This window comes from Equus przewalskii, chromosome 19, assembly GCF_037783145.1.
Source record: "Equus przewalskii isolate Varuska chromosome 19, EquPr2, whole genome shotgun sequence".
Taxonomy (NCBI): Eukaryota; Metazoa; Chordata; class Mammalia; order Perissodactyla; family Equidae; genus Equus; species Equus przewalskii.
In genome coordinates, this window is record NC_091849.1 from 40,654,882 (window position 1) to 40,672,370 (window position 17,489).

Below are 17,489 nucleotides of genomic sequence, written 5' to 3' on the forward strand. Positions count from 1 at the left end.
GCTCAATGAAGACAACTCATCTCTGCTCCATGGGTATCAGTTGGGATGGCTCAATGGGGAATGAAGGACCTACTTCCAAGATGCCTCATTCACAAGGCTGGCAAGTTGGTGCTATGAGCTGGGAGCTCAGCCGGGGTAGTTAGCTAGAGCTTTGATGCCCCAACAAGTGGCCTCTCCATATGGCTAGTTTGGGCTTCCACAGCATGACTTCTGGGTTTCAAGGAGATACATCCCAAGGGTAAGCATTCCAAGAGGACAAGCCCCAGTGTACAAAAGCTTATCAAGCTCCCAATTGCATCACCCTTGCTAATGTCTTGCTGGCTGAGGCCAGTCATCTGGCCAAGCCCAGCATCACTGTGGGAGGAGATTATCCAGGAACTGGATACTGCTAGATGTGGTTCACTGGGGACCACAAGGGTAAGCATTACTTCCTTAAAAAAAAAAAGTTTTTTCCAGTTGTGTGTGTATAAGTAGTGAGGAGCAACGGAAAATACATTCCTAACAGTTAACGACAGTTGAAAAGCTTTGAGAAGCACAGTAGTCAAGAGCCTTGCGATGGAGTGGAAGACAAACTTGCTTTCCTTGTCTTCCATTTCCCCAACACTTCTCTGTATACTTATCCTTATCTCTCCATTTTTCTGATACCCTTTCCCCTACCTTTTTTTCTTTGTTTCTCTCTCTTTTATTTCGCTTTCTCTGCTTATCTCTTTCTTTCCCAGTCTTAGTATCATTGTCACTGAATAATTTTTTACACCTTATCTTTCACATTCAAACATCTTCTCTTTCAAACATGTGCACACGTAACATTACTATATGCTGGGGTCCCATGTGACCCATTCTTTCTTTTTTTCTTTTTCTCCCCAAATCCCCCCAGTACATAGCTGTATATTCCGGTTGTGGGTCCTTCTAGCTGTAGTACGTGGGACGCCGCCTCAACGTGGCCTGATGAGCAGTGCCATGTCCGCGCCCAGGATCCGAACCAGTGAAACCCTGGGCCACCGCAGCAGAGCGTGCAAACTTAACCACTCGGCCACAGGGCCGGCCCTGACCCATTCTCTATACAGCATCCCATATAAATGAGCACAGTTTACTAGGCAAAAGTAATTTTACATTTATGTCAGTTTTTACTGCATCTCTTAAAGAATAGTAACAGGGATCCAATTTAAATTCCAAAGACAAACTCTGCAAAACTCTTCTCTCCCCCCCCCTCCCTCCGTCCCCTCCTGGCAACCACTCTGAAGGCTCCCACTTGACAAACCCACAAAACTTTCAACACTCAGCCCAGAAGGCATTCCCCAACCACCTCCCCTCCACCTGCTCTCTCTCAATGTAACTCAGCTTAGCCACCCCAGTTCCAGTGCTCCCTCCCCAGTATCTTGATTCTGTGTCTCTGAAGACCTAAAGACTAGATGGAAAAAACTGAGGCTCAGAAGAGGAGTGAAGACAGAATCTGAAAGGACGACAAAATCCTCTTTAGTTACAACTACTTGAATAGTTACAAATTTCACCCCAGCTACATGCACAAAATATAGTGTCTTAGGAAGAGTCCTGAGACATTGATTTTAGTTCTGGCTCTGCTGCTAATTAAATGCACAACCTTTGACAAATCATTCAGCTTCTCAGCCTCAAGCTCCCTGACCTACAAGGTAAGCAGTAATATCTATTTCTGAGGGTTGTCGTGAGGACTAGGTAAGCTGCTGTGTGTAATGTGCCTGGAACACAACAGGCGAGCAGAAAGGTTAATACCCCCTGTGTTTCCTCACCTGTAACATGGCATAATGATACAAGCCTTGCTCATCTCCCAGAGTCTCTCTAAGGATCAAATTAGAAAACGCCTATGGAGGCCCTTTATAAACTACCAAGCACTGGGTTAATGATGTATGGTGCTTCTTGCACTTTACTGAACACAGAAATCTCATCCTAGTCACCATATTTGTGCACAATGCCTTGTTCATTAGAGGCCTCATAAATAGCGAACATTTTTGTGCCAACTATAATCATAAGCATATGGAGAAGCTACCTGTCTCCATTTCTTCCCTCTCCTCCTACACACACACTTTGCAGCCAATGGAAGCCTGCCTTCAAGCTAGTGGAAGGGGACTTGGTTACTTAACTCAAGACTGGGGGAGACGCAAAGTTTTCTTTAGCTCAGTGGTTCTCAAAATGGGGCCCCTGGACCAGCAGCATCATCATTACCTGGGAAGTGTAGTATGCAAATTATTCAGCCCCACCCCAGACCTACCGTCCCAGAAACTCAGAGGGCTGGAACCCAGAGATCTGGTTTAACAAGCCCTCCAGATGATTCTGACGCACACTCAATTTTAAGCACAATAAAGTCAGAGGAATGGCAGCGAGGCAAACGTGACTCTGCTTTGCAGATCCCATCATTTGGCAGAGAAACCAGCCCCTGTGGTGCAAGATGGTCTACCCGCATTCAGACACTTGAGGACAAGAAAAGGAAAAAATTCCAACTACGGCACAGCATGAAGGACTGGCAGAAGTGGTTCCTCCTCTCTGCTGTGGACCAAATGTTTCCAAGAATTCGTATGTTGGAATCCTAACCCCCAATGTGATGGCTTTAGGAGGCGGTGCCTGTGGGAGGGGATTAGGTCATGAGGGTGGAGCCCTCCTGATGGGGTTCATGCCCATGTAAGAAGTGGCCAGAAAGCTCACTTCCCCTCCCTCTGCTCTGCTCTCTGCCGTGTGAGGACACAGGGAGAAGACAAGCATCTGCACACCAGGAAGGGACCTCTCACCAGACACCAGATCCACCAGCACCTTGGTCTCGGCCTCCCCAGCCTCCAGAACTGTAAGACCTGAATGTCTGTTGCTTGAGCCGCACAGCCTGTGGCACGTTTGTTACAGCAGCCCCGAGCGACTCGGATGCCCTCCTTCCTTGGGGCCCAAGCCTCTCCCCACTAACCCTGTCTGAGGAGAAACCAGCTATTGCCTAAGAAATGTCAGGCAAAGCAACAGCTTTGATTCACAAACCAGGCCAGGGGCGGTGAGAATTTGCAAGACAGAAGCAGGGCCAGAATAGGGTGAAGCAGGGAGGGCACAAATTTTCAAAGCCCCTCGTTTCAAGGTCACACACAAGTCGGCAGAAGTGGGAGCGTCTGCTTTCTGGGGTAGAGTTACTTGAGGAACATTTTTTACATGAGGAAAGAGGGGGCATATTTATGGGACATTCTAGAAACTTGGGGAATATTCGCCCTGGGCCATCCCAAGGGAATGGGCACTGCCCTCACTTGCATGGGCAAGGGGACATGTCTACTAGATCAGAAGACGCATTGCCCACTTGTCCCTGAGCCAACCACTTAGGTTTGAATTTATCCCTGGAGCCCCTGAGTGAGAAGGTGGTTCCTCTCTGACTGCGTGTCCCTGTACGTGTTTCATTTTCAGCCGAGGCTGTAATGGGAACAGCCACGGTTCCCATCAGTGGCAGGCAACGGAGATGCTGTCCACGTGACAAAGCGATCCAGGCTGACGTGACCACCCAGCTCAAGAAGCATCCTGCGAGACTGAAACCCTCGACCCAGAGGGAAGCTGCAACCACACCCTGTGGGTCAGAGGAGAGGGAGGCTAGCATTCATTATGTAATCATGATAATAGCAAGAATGACGATAATAAAACAGCTCTAAAGACTGCCACTTAACTAAGTGCTTACTCAGCACTCAGTTGCTAGGCACTGCATGTTCTAGGACCTATCACCCTGCAGAGTGGTATTACCACCTTGATAAGAGGAAGCTGAAGCGGGTCACTGCATTGCTCAGTCCGGGAGCACCATCCAATAGACGGCATAGTCTGCAGTGCTGTGCGGTGCCCAAAATGAGGGCCTTGTGTGGCCCCCTGAGGCTGAGATTCAGAGAGGTTAAGTGACTTGCTCAAAGTCACACAGCCAGTTGGTGGCAGAGCACCAACGCCATCTGCTACAGCTATGCAGAAAAGAGGCCGCTCAGCCCCATGGATGGAGTGCGGCTTGAGAAGGGAGGGGGACACCAGCTATCTGAGGACCAGTGAGGAGGGAGTGAAAGGAGATGCGGAGGCCTGGGATGGAGAAAGAAGCAGCAGCAGGCAGCCTATGACTCTGGGACTGGAAGCTGGAGAGAGGACTGGAGGGTCCACCCTGGCTGCTCCCACCCACAGTGGTCCGAAAACGGAGACAGGGAGAGTAGCTTCACATCGTGGACCTGTGAGCTGGGCTTCATCCATTCATGTAAAGCTCACGCATGCACACACGTGCACACGTGCGCACACACCGAGCTCTACCATGAGCCAGGCACTGTGCCGAGAGTCAAAGCTTCAAAAATATGTAGCCCAGCCCCTGCTTTTGAGGAGCTCACGGTCCAGAGGGGGAAGCAGGTGATTATAATGTGTGAATCGTGCTGCGATAGCCCAGCAGTCACCTCACGGAGGCACAGAGGAGCACCCTCTGTGTGGAGAACGGAGGCCCAAGGCTGCCCCGGTGTGGACAGGAGGATGGGGAGGCTAGGAGGCAGCCAGGGGCCAGCCATGAAAGGCCTGATGTGCCAAACTGATGCTACAGAGATTGGATTTTTCCTCAAAAGCAGTGGGGAACTGTAGAGGAGTTTCAAGCAGGATAGTGACATTATTGAATTTTGTATTAGTCAGGGTTCTCCAGAGAAGGAGAACTATTATTTATTTACAGTAATAAATTTATTATAAATAAAGTTTTTAATAAATTTATTATAAGGAATTGACTCACATGGTTGCAGAAGTCCCATGATCTGCCACCTGCAACCCAGAGACCCAGGAAAGCCGGGGGTGTCGTTGGAAGCGATGAGAGCCAGAGAGCCGATGGTGTAGATTCCAGTCTGAGACGGAGGGCCTGAGAACCAGGACATCAAGGGCAGAAGAAGACCAACATCTCAGCTCAACTGTCAGGCGGAGAGCCAACTCACCCCTCCTCCGCCCTTCTGTTCTATTCGGACCCTCGACGTGTTCAACGATGCCAGTCCCCAGTGGGGAGGGTCATCTGCTTTGCTCAGTCCACCAATTCAAATGCTAATCTCTTCCAGAAACACCCTCACAGACACACCCAGAAATAACATTTAGCCAGCTCTCTGAGCATCCCTTAGCCCGGGCAAGTTGATACATAAAATCAACCATCACAAATTTATTATTTGGGGATGTCACTCTGGCTGCTGCGTGGAGGAGGAATTGGGGGTGCGTGGCCAGGAAGGGCTCCGAGCTTATCCAGCTCAGGAGGGTGGAGCCCAGCCGCCAGGCCAGGGCAAGGGGAGAGGCGGCCAGCCCCACCCTGTCCCCAAACATGCCCTGCCCTAATGGGGAGACACCTCCTGTCCAGCAGTAACCACTTCACCACCAGCCCAGCCCCTCCGCTGGTGGGTGCAGCCTCCCTTCAGCCCCCAGGCGGCTGTTGCTACACCGTGGGAAAAAAAGTGGTGCCTGCAGGAGGGCTCATGGTAGCGCTGCTGCCCCGGTGTCCGAGCCACTGAAAGAGGGGCAAGCCCCACTCCCAGAGAGAAGGAGCCACACAGATGTGGGGGCAGCAGGGCGTACAGACCCTCAGCTATGGGACGAGAGGTCGGAATGCCTGAAATGGCTGCGGACCCAGGTTCTGGGGGCGGCTGGGTAATTGGTGTTGGATTTTTCGTTCTTATTGCCATTGTTATGTTGGCTCATATTTCTGTGACCTTACTCATTAGGCTGCTGGGAACTTTTATACACACACACACACACCAGTCTAGGGCCTAAAGAAACCTGTTACGGACACCTAAAATTTCAACTCCAGGGTTAGAGCAAGCTAGACAGAGGCCAGTGGGCTCAGACCTCAGATGCCCCCAGGGTGGATGTCGGGATCCTTACCTCTACCATCCACCCCTACAATGGACAGGGTGACTATACCTCTGACGCTGCCCGCTTTCTCTGTCCCACTGAATGGTCCCTCAGCTGAGAAAGCCAGAAGCTTTTTCCTGATGGGGCTGACAAATGCTGGGAGGTTCCTGGTCTTCGAGCCGGTTCCCCAGAGGGTCCTCTTCATGAAACCAAAGACCCAGAGCATGAACAGGACCTTGGAAATTGCCTCAGGTGGCTTGTCCCCTGACATTGAGGTCCACAGAAGGAGAATGACTTACACAAGATCACTGCCTGTTGTACCTGTATTTATCGTTCAACAAACACCTGTTGAACACCTACCACCTGCTAAGCCTTGTTCAAATGGCGGGGATACAACGGTGAACAAGAATGGTCCCTGCTCTCAAGGGGCTAACATTCTACTTAGTTATAACCAAGATAACAAAGTATATGGGATGTCAGATGACAGTAAGTGCCAGAGAGAGAAATAAAGCAGAGGAGGGGGCTAGAGAGTATTATGGGGTTGGGGGGAAGGGACAGTTTTAAGCAGGGAAATATTTGAGTAAAGACCTGGAGGAGGTGAGGGAGCCTCTTCAGGGGGTAGAATGTTCCAGGCAAAGGGGACAGTAAGTGCAGAGTCCCTAAGGCAGGGACATGGCTGGGTGTTTGAAGAAAAGCAAGGAGGGGATGGAGCAGGCCAGGAGATGAGTAATAGGAAACGAAAAGGTGTGGCGAGGTTAGGAGACCAGTTCCTCAGGAGCCTTGAGGCCACTGTAAGGACTTGGCCTTCCCTCCAGTGGGATAGGAGCCACCGGAGGGCAGAGCAGAGATGGGACCTGCTCTGACTTGGGTTTTGACTGGCTGCTGTGTTGTGTATAGCCAGAAGGATGGCAAGCGTGAGACCGGGCGACCAGTGTAGGACATTTTGCTACTGCAAAAATACAAGCAAGAAAGCCTGAAGGCTTGGACCAGGGGGGCAGCCGTGGGGGTGGGGAGACACAACAGACAGAGTTTGGAGGATTAAGGCAACAGTGTTTACTGCAGGATGGGATGTGAGAGGAAGAGAGGAGTCAACATGACCCTAAGGGTCTTGTCCTGAGCTTCTAGAAGGAAGGAGTTGCCGTGAACCACGAGGGAGGAGACTGCAGGAGAGCGGGTTTCAATTTGAGCGCATTGCATAAGACGCCCTTAGACATCCGGGTGACAGTGGACAGGAGGCCGCGGATACAGCAGTCAGTTCAGAGATGAGGCCACCGAGGCCAGCCAGGCCTTGAACCTGAGTATTAACAGCCCACACCGCGTCTGACTGAAGAGCTGCCGGGGCGGTCCCAAGAGCTCCCGAGTGTTGAAAAGTCCATCGCTTGAGAAAGGCTGGGCTGGCAGTGAAGCAGCTCCACGCATCCCTAGGACAACACTGCAAGAGGGAGCGCGGCCACAGAAGAGCCAGCACACTGGAGTGCTGACATTCAGCTCAAGCCCACGGTGTCCCTGTGCAGTGAAGGTAAATTCCTCTCCCAGGTGCATCCGTCCTTGAAGGCCCCCGGGAGCTCATGGGGAACCTGCTGTGCCATGAGTGATGAGCGTTTGCTTAAGCCTTACTCAGGCGGCAGAGTGAGCACATTTGACTAATATTCTCTAGACCCATGAACCCCAAAGGCCTCAGCCACCAAGAGGACCGACTAGTGCAAAGAAAGGAAGTTGCCTGCTGGCATTTGCAAAGCATCACCCAAGCAGTCAGCAGGTACCCGTGGGCCACAAGGTTGGGAGGGAGCGATGTTTAAGGATGTCTTGATGGGGTTCCCCAGAATCAGACCCTGAGACAAAAACTTGGTTGCAAGTTGTTTATTTGGGAAGTGAGCCAAGGAAACAGCACCAGGAGAGTGGGGAAGTGAGTCAGGGAATGTGTGTTAATGAGCTCAGTCCCCCTGGGGACCCTCCGGGAGACTGCCTAGAACATGTCACAGGGCTGTCCCACGGGAGGGGCAAGGAACTGGGGTATCTGTCCACTCTTTTCCATCATTGGTTGATGGTTCTTCCCGTAGACTTTAATTTTCCGGCACATAGTCTGTCCCCTCCCTGAGCTGCTCACTCTCCTGCGGCCAGAGAAAGCCCTGGCGTTTGCAGCAGGAAGCTGTTGGTGTTGCTGAAAGCAGAGACCAAGGGGGACTGGCAGGGCACAGCGTCGACCACAGCGGGTTTCACGGGACCTGCCTGGGCTCCACAAGTGGGCACTGCCTTCTCAGTTTGGACTCCAAGAACCATCTTCATCCCCGAAAGCAGGACAGAGATGAATGACGAGTGGCACTCCTGGAAGCGGAGCTAGAAATGTGAGGGTAGAGTCTCGCTGGTCCCCCACAGGAGGAAGGCACCCCGGGGGCTCTCGGTGGGAGACCAGGGCAGAGGAAAGGCCCAGCCAGAGTCGGAGTTCCGCAGTGTTGGGGCGAGGCAGCCCTCCCCTGGGAACAGACTGCCACCCGGTTCCTCAGGCTCTTGGTGGGTGTTGGAGTAAGTGCATAAGCCGTGGCTGAGGCACAGCAAGGAGGCTTCTGGAGCACGAGGTGGATGTCTCAGCACAGAGCTGCAGGCCAGGCCATGAGGGTTAGCATCCCAGCCCTAGTTAAGGATTAGCCCAGTTCCTTAGCGTGGGGACCCGGAGACTGACATCACACCCTCTGTACCCTCGTCAGTGTATTGTATGTGCACGAGTACCACACGTCTGCATGCACCCCCACGAAAATCCAGACACTCACATCAGCAAATCATTTTGTCATCTTCTTAAAGTCCCAAGTTTAAGGCCCACCTTAGGTATCGTCATTCATAGACCCCTGGATGGATAGACCCTACATAACTACTAGAGCTCATTTTCTCTTGCCCATATTGGGCAAAACTAGGTCAACACTTGGGGCCAGCCTGGTGGTGTAGTGGTGAAGTTCGACGCACACAGCTTTGGCGGCCCAGGGTTCACAGGTTTGGATCCTGGGTGCGAACCTACATCACTTGTCAAGCCATGCTGTGGCAGCATCCCACAAACAAGATAGAGGAAGATTGGCACAGTTGTTAGCTCAGGGCCACTCTCCCTCACCAAAAAAAAAAAAAAAAAAAAACTTAGGTTGACAGTATCCATCCCTCCCTCCCCAAAATTCTGTCTGGATGAGCAGCCCCTGGTGTAACAAGCTGAAACTTGTATGATTGAGCATTTGTCGGGAAACTGCTCCTTGTGAGGTGATTGCAAGATAAAGAGAGAGGATCCTGCCTTGCAAGAGCTCCCAGGTCCTGCAAATAAATTGCTGAAATAGTTCCATAAATAGAACGTGAGAATGGCAGTGGTGCCCTCAGAGGCCGGAGCCTTGGGGACAGGGTTTGCAGCCTCTGGAGCTCTCTCCCCTGGAGCCCTGCTCTCCCCTCCTGTGCAGATCAGCCTCCTAGATGCCCAGACAGTTACCAGTTCTCAGCCATCCGTGTCGGCCACCTCATTCAGGTCGGGTTTGCAGCACAGCTTTGCAACAGCTTTTGTGGGCTTTTTTGTTTTTCTGGCCATGCTGGGTGGTGTCACACAGGCTTTGGAATTGTGTGGCCCTGGTTTGACCAAAATACCCTCTACCAACAGGCTGTGTGACCTTAGGACAGCTGCTTAACCCCTATGAACCTGTCATCTGAAAAATGGAGATGGTAATAATAACATCAGGTGAACCATATGAAAGTGCCTTTCTGTAGGTTAAAAATGGTTGAATATTGGCACTTTCATAGGTTCCACCTAACACCTACCTTGTAGGGTTGTAGGGAAGAATTAGTGAGAGAGTGTGTGTGTCACATTGAACTAGCCTGGGACCACAGAGGAAGGTCCCACTCCCCTGAGTACCCGAATCACACCTTCTCCCAGTATCTGCAGGCTGGGGGCTCAGCGTCCATCCTCCCACAGGACGCCCAGTGATGTCTGGGAACCCTCGAGGCCTCTCGTTCCCTCCCCGGTGTTCCCTCCATAATGAAGGCTGATGTTACCGGCACATGTACTCTCTGCCAGGTACTGTGCCCGCACCTTGCACACATACCACCTTCTAGTCCTCTCCACCCATGCAAGCTAGGTACTGCTGCTGTCATCCTCCTTCACAGACAGGAAACTGAAAGGCAGAGGAGCAACGTGTCTTGCCAAGGTCTCACAACCAGGAAGTGGGAGAGCCAGGAGTCAAAACCCACCATCAGCACCACCCGCCTGCCCTCACCCACCTGGGGCCTGTCGCGGCCGCCACCTTGAACTGCTCCCTGTCGGCCCCTACAGGCGCCTCTCTCCATGAACCTATGGGTTCCAGGTGTGGGCACAGGCCTCCCTATTTCTTCAAAGTGCTGAGATCAGGCAAATCGGTCAGGAGCCTGATTAAAGGGAAAAGAAAGAGAACAAAACGAAGTAGAATTAAGAATGAGAAAGGAGATGTAAGCACAGATGCCCTAGGGATTAACAGACTACAAGGGAATTCTGCATCAACTCTGCGGAAACAAAATAGGCAATCTAGAAGAAGTGGATATTTACCTCGCAAAATATAAATTACCTAAATTGACCCAGGGAGAAGTAGAAAATGAGAAGGCCAATTACCGCCGAAGAGGCTAGAAAGGCGATTAAAAGATCTACCATTATAAAAGGCACCAGGAACAGATGGTTTCACAGCTGAGTTCTATGTAACCTTTAAAGAACAAATAATTCCAATGTTAATTAAACTCTTCCAGCTCGTAGAAAAAGAGGAAGCGCTGCCGTTCACTTCACAAAGGCTGCATTGCCTGAGCAGACCTGATACAGATCGCTCAGCAAAAGGGAACTGTAGACCAGTTGTTCTGAATATAAATATAAAGATTCAAAAGAAAACACTAGTAGATGAACTCTGGCAAAACATCATTATGATCAAGTGGGATTTATCCTAGTAACACACAGATGTATAACAGGAAATCAATTAACATAATTCATTATACCAACAAATTCAAAGGAAAAAATTAATCATATCAATAAACGATGAAAGTGTTTGATTAAATATAAACTCCAAGTAAAATAGAAGAAATCCATTCATACTTGCAACAAGTGGGTATTGAGTGCCTTCTGTGTGTCTAACCGGATTCTAAACCCTGAGGATCGTGGCCGTGACCATACCAGGCAAAACCTCCCTGCCTCAGGGAGCTCATGTTCTAGTAAGAGAGACAGACAATGCACGGGATGCATCAGGAAAGTGTACATTATGCTAGGGATCTACGCTAAGGAGAAAAATTATAGCAGGGGATAGGAAGTTAGAATATTAGACAGAGTGGTCAGGGAAGGTGTTACTAGGAAGTGGCACCTGAAGAAAGAGGGAGGAGGGACATTCCAGGCAGCGGGAGCAGCTGGGTGAAGACCCTGGGGCAGGCACATACGCCCTGGAGAAGCAGCTCAGGAAGGTCAGTGTTCCATGGGGCGATGGAAGACAAGATGTTCATTATCCAGTTGCTGCAGCCAGATTATGGGTATTCAGCAAAGCTTCATTGAACACCTGTGGCAAAGCAGGGAGAACACGGAGAGAGGTGACTTATGCTACCGCCAGGCCGTGCCCTCAGCTTAGGGCTGCTGCCCACCGTCAGCAGGCCAGCTGAGCACTCCTGCATCAGAATCACTAGACCCCTCACTCCCCTAGGTTCCCAATAGAACCTTCAGACCCAGTGAAAGTCGAGATGATGTCATTCTTCTGGGGAAGCTCCACAGCTGAACCCACAAGGCTGGGCTGACTCCCAAGGCCAGACAAAGCCACCACAGTAGCTGATAGACACATCTCCCACAGTCAGATTCACATTCAGCTTGAAACCACACTATGTCAGGGACTCCAAAGGTCTGTGTAATTAGGGAATCACGTTTTCTTATTCTTCAAGGGCACCGACTGGTGAAATACACCAAATTTCCACGGCTAGACCGAACACATTCTGTTAAAAGAATGGGTGGTGGCCCGCCCGGCGGCGAAATGGTTAAGTTTGCATGTTCTGCTTCAGCGGCCTGTGGTTTGCAGTTTCAGATGCTGGGCATGGACTTAGACACTGCTCATCAAGTCGTGCTGTGGCAGCATCCTACATACAAAATAGAGGAAGACTAGCACAGACGTTAGCTCAGTAATAATCTTCCTCAGGCAAAAAGAGGAAGATTGGCAACAGATGTTAGCTCAGAGCCAATCTTCCTCACCAAAAACAAAAGAAAGAAAGAAAAAAAGAATGGGTGGTCAGACTTGGGTGACATCATCACTTTCTCCAAAAATAATGGCTGGCTGCTTGATCTTTTTCTCTAGCCCAGGGCCCAGCCTGCTGGTTTCCCTAAGACAAGGGAAGAGGGCTCCGAAGATGAACACAACTTCCAATGTCCAAAATCCTCACATGACCAGCTGCTTCCACGTGACAGTTCACCTGCTAAAATAGAATCCAACTCGAATGGGCTCCCACACCCATGAAAAGGCCCGTGCCCCAGCCTGGCATGGAGAGGGCACTTGTAAAGTCCCCCTTCCCGCCCTTCCCTCTGCCTTGTCAGTTTTCCACGATGCAACCCCACAGGTGTCGCCTCTTCCACACGGGTGCAGGCCGATAGAACTTAATGGGAAGGGCGCCTCTTCAAAGAGCTGGGAGAAGGGCTTCATGGAGACGGCATCATCCCCACCGCTCCGCTGGAGATACTTGTCCATTTCTGTATATTCTCTCTGCAGAAGTGATGGCTATGGGAAAGCAAGTGTGGAGTCCAGGATGCAAAGATTAGCGTTAAGGGGATTCCATCACCGGCCCTCCCAGTGCAGGGCCAGCAGCAAAAGCGGCATCCTTCAGACCAGATGGGCTGGAAGCCTGGCCTTAGGGACAGATGTCTGCCATGAATAGGGAAAGACACCAAAACCCCGTCACTGACTCTGACCGCATGGTTGGCGTGGTCTAGAGCAGACCACCCATCTTGAGGTCGTCGGCGCCATGAACAGTGAGAACCAGATGGTGCATGCAGATGCACCAGTGAAAACCAGATGCACAGGGTCCTCTTGATACGTAATCCACCGACAAGCCTTATGTCAAGGCATCACCACTGGGCTTGGAATCAGAAGACTCCTGGAGCCTGGACGCACCACTTACCAGCCAAAGAGCGGCAGGCAAGCCCCTTAAGCCTGCTGAGCCTCAGATTTTGTCTGTAAATGGAAATGTTAATATTCCACAGAGGTTAAGAGGATAAAATGAAATAGTGCTCGTGGCAGGATCTGCCTGGTAAGAGCTACGGGTTACACTTAAAGCATCTGATTCTCTGCAGGACTCAAGGACCGGCTTTCTATGATTCTCCACCTTCCCGTCTCATCATTTGACACGTCTCCACCTCACTCATCCGTGTTTTGATACCGATAAATACATGGATAAAGCCCAATGGCCGAGGATCACGGGGAATGCCCCCACAGTCCGCCCAAGCTGCGTTTAACTTGCTGCAGCAAGGGAGCGCACGCCCATGGGCAGCCGTGGAGCGCTTCCGTAAGAGGCTGTGATGGGGTCAGGCTTGTCTTGTGACTTCGGAGAGGCTCAGGAAGCCAGGGTTGTTCTAGACTGGGTGCTGTTGGGACCACGGACATTTTCTTGGTTGAGTATCCTTATCACTTTTATCCAGGAGGCGAGAGGAAAGCAGGAGAGTTGTCAGTGGCAGAGAAAGAGGAGTCATCGTTGTCAGCTGGGAGATAAGGACATCCACGCCTGTTTAGGGTTTCACAATGTCTTTGTGTTTATCCTGTTCCATTATGGTCATGGAGAGGCCTTGACTGATGCTGCTACTGTGGGAAGCTGTTTATGTTCACCAGGAAATACGAGTGCTAGTAGGCACCAGGCCAGCTGTCCTGATGGCTTTTCTTTTTCCTTCTCATTATACAACCATAGGTATTATCTGCTAGAGAACTCAAGTGCCCCTGACTCAAGAGGATTTGTTTCCATATTCTGCAGTGTCTACTCCCAGCTTTTTCTGGGAAATGTTACCTCCAATGGTTCTCCAAAGGCTCAACAGGCCAGAGGCGGGAGGCCTCTTAGCAGCTAGCACGGAAGCAGGGCCTGGGCTGAGGATGAGCGAGCCTCCGGTGCCGAGATGGACAGAGAGTGTGCAAGGCTTGTGTCTGGACAAGAAGAGGCTAGTATCAGTCTCTGCCCTTCACACCTGTGTTTGCCAGACTCAGGCCGTAGAGAGCCATCCCCTCCTGGATAAGCTCGCCTCATTTCACTGAGCCAGCAGAACTGGTAGGAAGGGAGGTTACTGAATTTGGGAATGAGCTTTGCTGGGGAGACAGGAGAAGTAAAACTGACACGCAAGGCTGTGTGACCTTGGGCAACTTGCTTTCCCTCTCTGGACTTCAGTGTCTTTATAATGATAAGAAGCAGGTTAGTCCCTAAAGTCCCTTTGTCTTGGATCCTAGAGGGCTAGGAGCTGAACAAATGAGAAAGTAGGCACTCCCCCACCGAGGATTTGGGTTGGTGGCAGGGGGAGAGAAGACAGCTGGAACCAGGAGGGCTGAGCCAGGAGCTCCTGCCCAACTCACCGTTTAAATGGGCATCAGACCCTCAGGTGTTGACAATAATGTCCCCTGACAAGAGGTGACGTTTGCCCAGTGTCCTGATGTGCTGGCACTATTCTAAGAGCTTTCCATGGTTAATCATTTAACTCGCACAACAACCCTATGGGGTAGACAATATTATTATTCCCACTTTATAGACGGAGAAACCGAGGCATGGGGCTATTAAGTCACTTGCCCTGGGTCCCACACCAGCTGAGGCTGGAACACAGGCAGCCTGGCTCCCAAGCCCATCTTCTCAACATACCCAAGACTGCCTCTCTGCAGTGTAAACAGCTCTTTCCCATAGTCCTCTCCTCTGATCTGGGGGCCTAGAGCAGGCGGTCAGCAAACCGTGGCCTGCGAGCCCCAGAGACAGTGAGGCTGGCCGACTGTTCTTGCAAATGAAGTTGTGTTGGCACACAGCCACACCCATTTTTCTATTGTCTGCCTTTCAGAGTTGTCTACTCAAACAGAGTTGAGTGGATGTAGCAGAGACCAGGTGGCCTGCAAAGCATAAGACACGAACTTTCTGGCCCTGTGCAGATCAAGGCTGGCGGTTCCCAGCTAGCACCTGCACGGCCTGGACCAGGAGGCCGCTCTGCCACTTGCCATGTGACTCCAGATAAGCTGCTTTTCTGAACCTCAGTTTCCCCATCTGTAAAATGGGCTTGTTTGGGGAATTTGGTGAGCCAGTGCATGCATACACAAAATGCTCAGCCCGGGGCAGGTGCTGCGTAAGGATCAGTTGCTCTCATTGCTCACAGTGTGATGAAAATGATGACAAAGCCCGTGACACCTCTAAGGACCACACAGGGACCTTTATCCCCACTTCCTGGGTGGGGAAATCCAGGCGCAGGGAGAGGAAGCGGTTTGCCCAGAGTTTCAAGAAGAGTGAGGCAGAGCCCACGTCTCCCCAGTCCGAGTGCCCCCACCCCTCTCTCCCCCGCCCCGATCCGCTGCCGGGTCTCATTTGTGTTCGCTGGCGTGCGGAGCAGCCTGTCTGTTTGTGAGTTTTCCGTGTCTGTAAGTACCCACAACCGCGCAGAGCTCGCCGGCACAGACATTTGTCAAAGATGACACGCCAGTCATCCATGCCACCGGAGACAGTGACAGATGCGCTCTCTGGCGCCGCCGTCCAGGCAGCCGAGGATGGATGGGGCCCTGGCGCCCGCTCCGGCGGCTGCGCGGGACCGCGGACCAGGCAAGAGACGAATTACAGCCTCGTGAGCGGGCGGGCGAGGAGGTTCAGAGCCTCCAGTTGGTCTCGCCTCCCCCCTCCCAGCCTGAAAGCCTTTCTCGGCCCTCCCTGCTCCTACCCCCTTCTCCAGGCCTGCCCAAACCTGATGTCCGCTTAGGACTTGTGTGGGGTCACAGACAAGGAGCTGGGTGCTAAGGGATTTGAATTCTTTTCGTAATAATAAAAATAATAGCCAACACCTATATACGCTGCACTCTCCTAAATCTTATCCTTAGCCATCCCCTGGTAGAGGTACAGGAAACTGAGGCCAGAGAGGTTAGGGGAGTCCTCCAAGGTCACACAGCAAGTGGCAGAGGCAGGGCTGGAATCCAGAAGTCTGGCTCCAGAGTCCGCTGCCCCTCGGGACTACAATCTGAGGGTCTGGGGTAGAGAGGAAATTACGGTGGCTCAGGACAGACAACAGGAAGAGGAAACAAAGGATCCAGCTTCCCATCCAGGTTCTGTGTAACCTGCTGAGTGGTCAGCAACGGGTCGCCCTGTCTCATTTCTCCTCCTGCACGATAAGCAGCAGCCGCTGCCCAGTCTTGCGGGTCCCAGACCGGCTCCAAGGCCAGGTGCTCTCTGTTCTTCTGGGAACCCCAGGACTGGCTCCTCTGCCTTCATACATTTGCAGCCTCCACCCAGTAATTCCAACCTGGATCTCCCCCTCCTGCATCTCCCCCTCCTGCCTCCCAGAGTACCATCTCATAGCTCATTAAACTGTCACCTCTGTGTCCCCAGGGCAAGTTTGCAGTCCTCTGAGACTTTGTGGGGATGTTTATGGCTAGTGACAGCAAAGGGGAGAGGCCCCATAAAACAGAAGAGAGACAGACAGAGCTCTAAAAAGGTTGCTCAAGTCTTGCTCAAACGCTCCCCACGGGGGATTCACAGGCTCAGGGTGACCTGCTTCCCTCCGCTTCTGGAGGAGGGCGTTAGAAAGATGCAGCCTGGCGTCTGGCTCAGCCAACCACTCGCTGTGGGGCCTTGCAGAAGCCCCCTCCTTTCTCTGAGCCTTAGTTTCCTCATCTGTAAAATGGGGACAATGATGGCATCTATCCCGTAAAACACAAGGGGCCAGCCCAGAGGTGTAGTAGTTAAGTTCGGTACACTCCGCTGCAGCACCCCAGGGTTCATGGGGTCAGACCCCAGGCACGGACCTGCACTGCTCATCAAGCCATGCTGTGGCAGTGACCCACATACAAGATAGAGGGAGACTGGCACAGATGTTAGCTCAGGGCCAATCTTCCTCAAGCAAAAAGAGGAGGATTGGCAACAGCTATTAGCTCAGGGCCAGTCTTCCTCACCAAAGGGAAAAAGAAAAAAGAAAAACCCTTATAACAATGCCTGATACATAGTGAGAGCTTGATAAATGCCAACTGTTGTTATTCCCTGGTTTTCAGTGTCCTCAATGGGGAAATGAAGGGGTGGGCTTCCTGCTGTGTAGGAGCTTCTGGCTCGAACGTTATGTGATGGAGTGACACTCCTGTGATGCCTCTTTATCTCCTCCCACTCGCCTCTCTCCTTTGTATCCGTGAGCCACAGCCAACCGCTTTACTCACAAGGGTGTGGGGAAAAGGGACTATACAAATGGGAGCCTTTACATTCTTTTTTATTTTTACTTTTCTTTTTTTGAGGAAGATTAGCCCTGAACTAACATCTGTCACCAATCCTCCTCTTTTTGCTGAGGAAGACTGGCGATGAGCTAACATCCATGCCCATCTTCCTCCACTTTATATGCAAGATGCCTGCCACAGCATGGCTTGATAAGTGGTGTCATGTCCACACCCGGGATCCGAACCGGCGAACCCTGGGCTGCCGAAGCAGAACGTGTGAACTTAACTGCTGTGCCACCGGGCCGACCCCGA

The 17,489-nt window shown here is 51.6% G+C and overlaps 2 long non-coding RNA genes across 2 annotated transcripts; one reads left to right on the forward strand and one right to left on the reverse strand.

Moving 5' to 3' along the window:
* The first annotated feature begins 2,632 nt into the window (after positions 1–2,632).
* LOC139077324 (uncharacterized) lies at positions 2,633–3,645 on the forward strand. Its single transcript, XR_011529726.1, has 2 exons — positions 2,633–2,809; positions 3,403–3,645. It is a non-coding gene; the product is annotated as an uncharacterized lncRNA (long non-coding RNA).
* Positions 3,646–7,671: 4,026 nt separating this feature from the next.
* On the reverse strand, positions 7,672–11,356 carry LOC139077325 (uncharacterized). Its single transcript, XR_011529727.1, has 3 exons — positions 11,157–11,356; positions 10,063–10,206; positions 7,672–9,956 (listed from the first exon to the last, which is right to left on the reverse strand). It is a non-coding gene; the product is annotated as an uncharacterized lncRNA (long non-coding RNA).
* Positions 11,357–17,489: the final 6,133 nt, after the last annotated feature.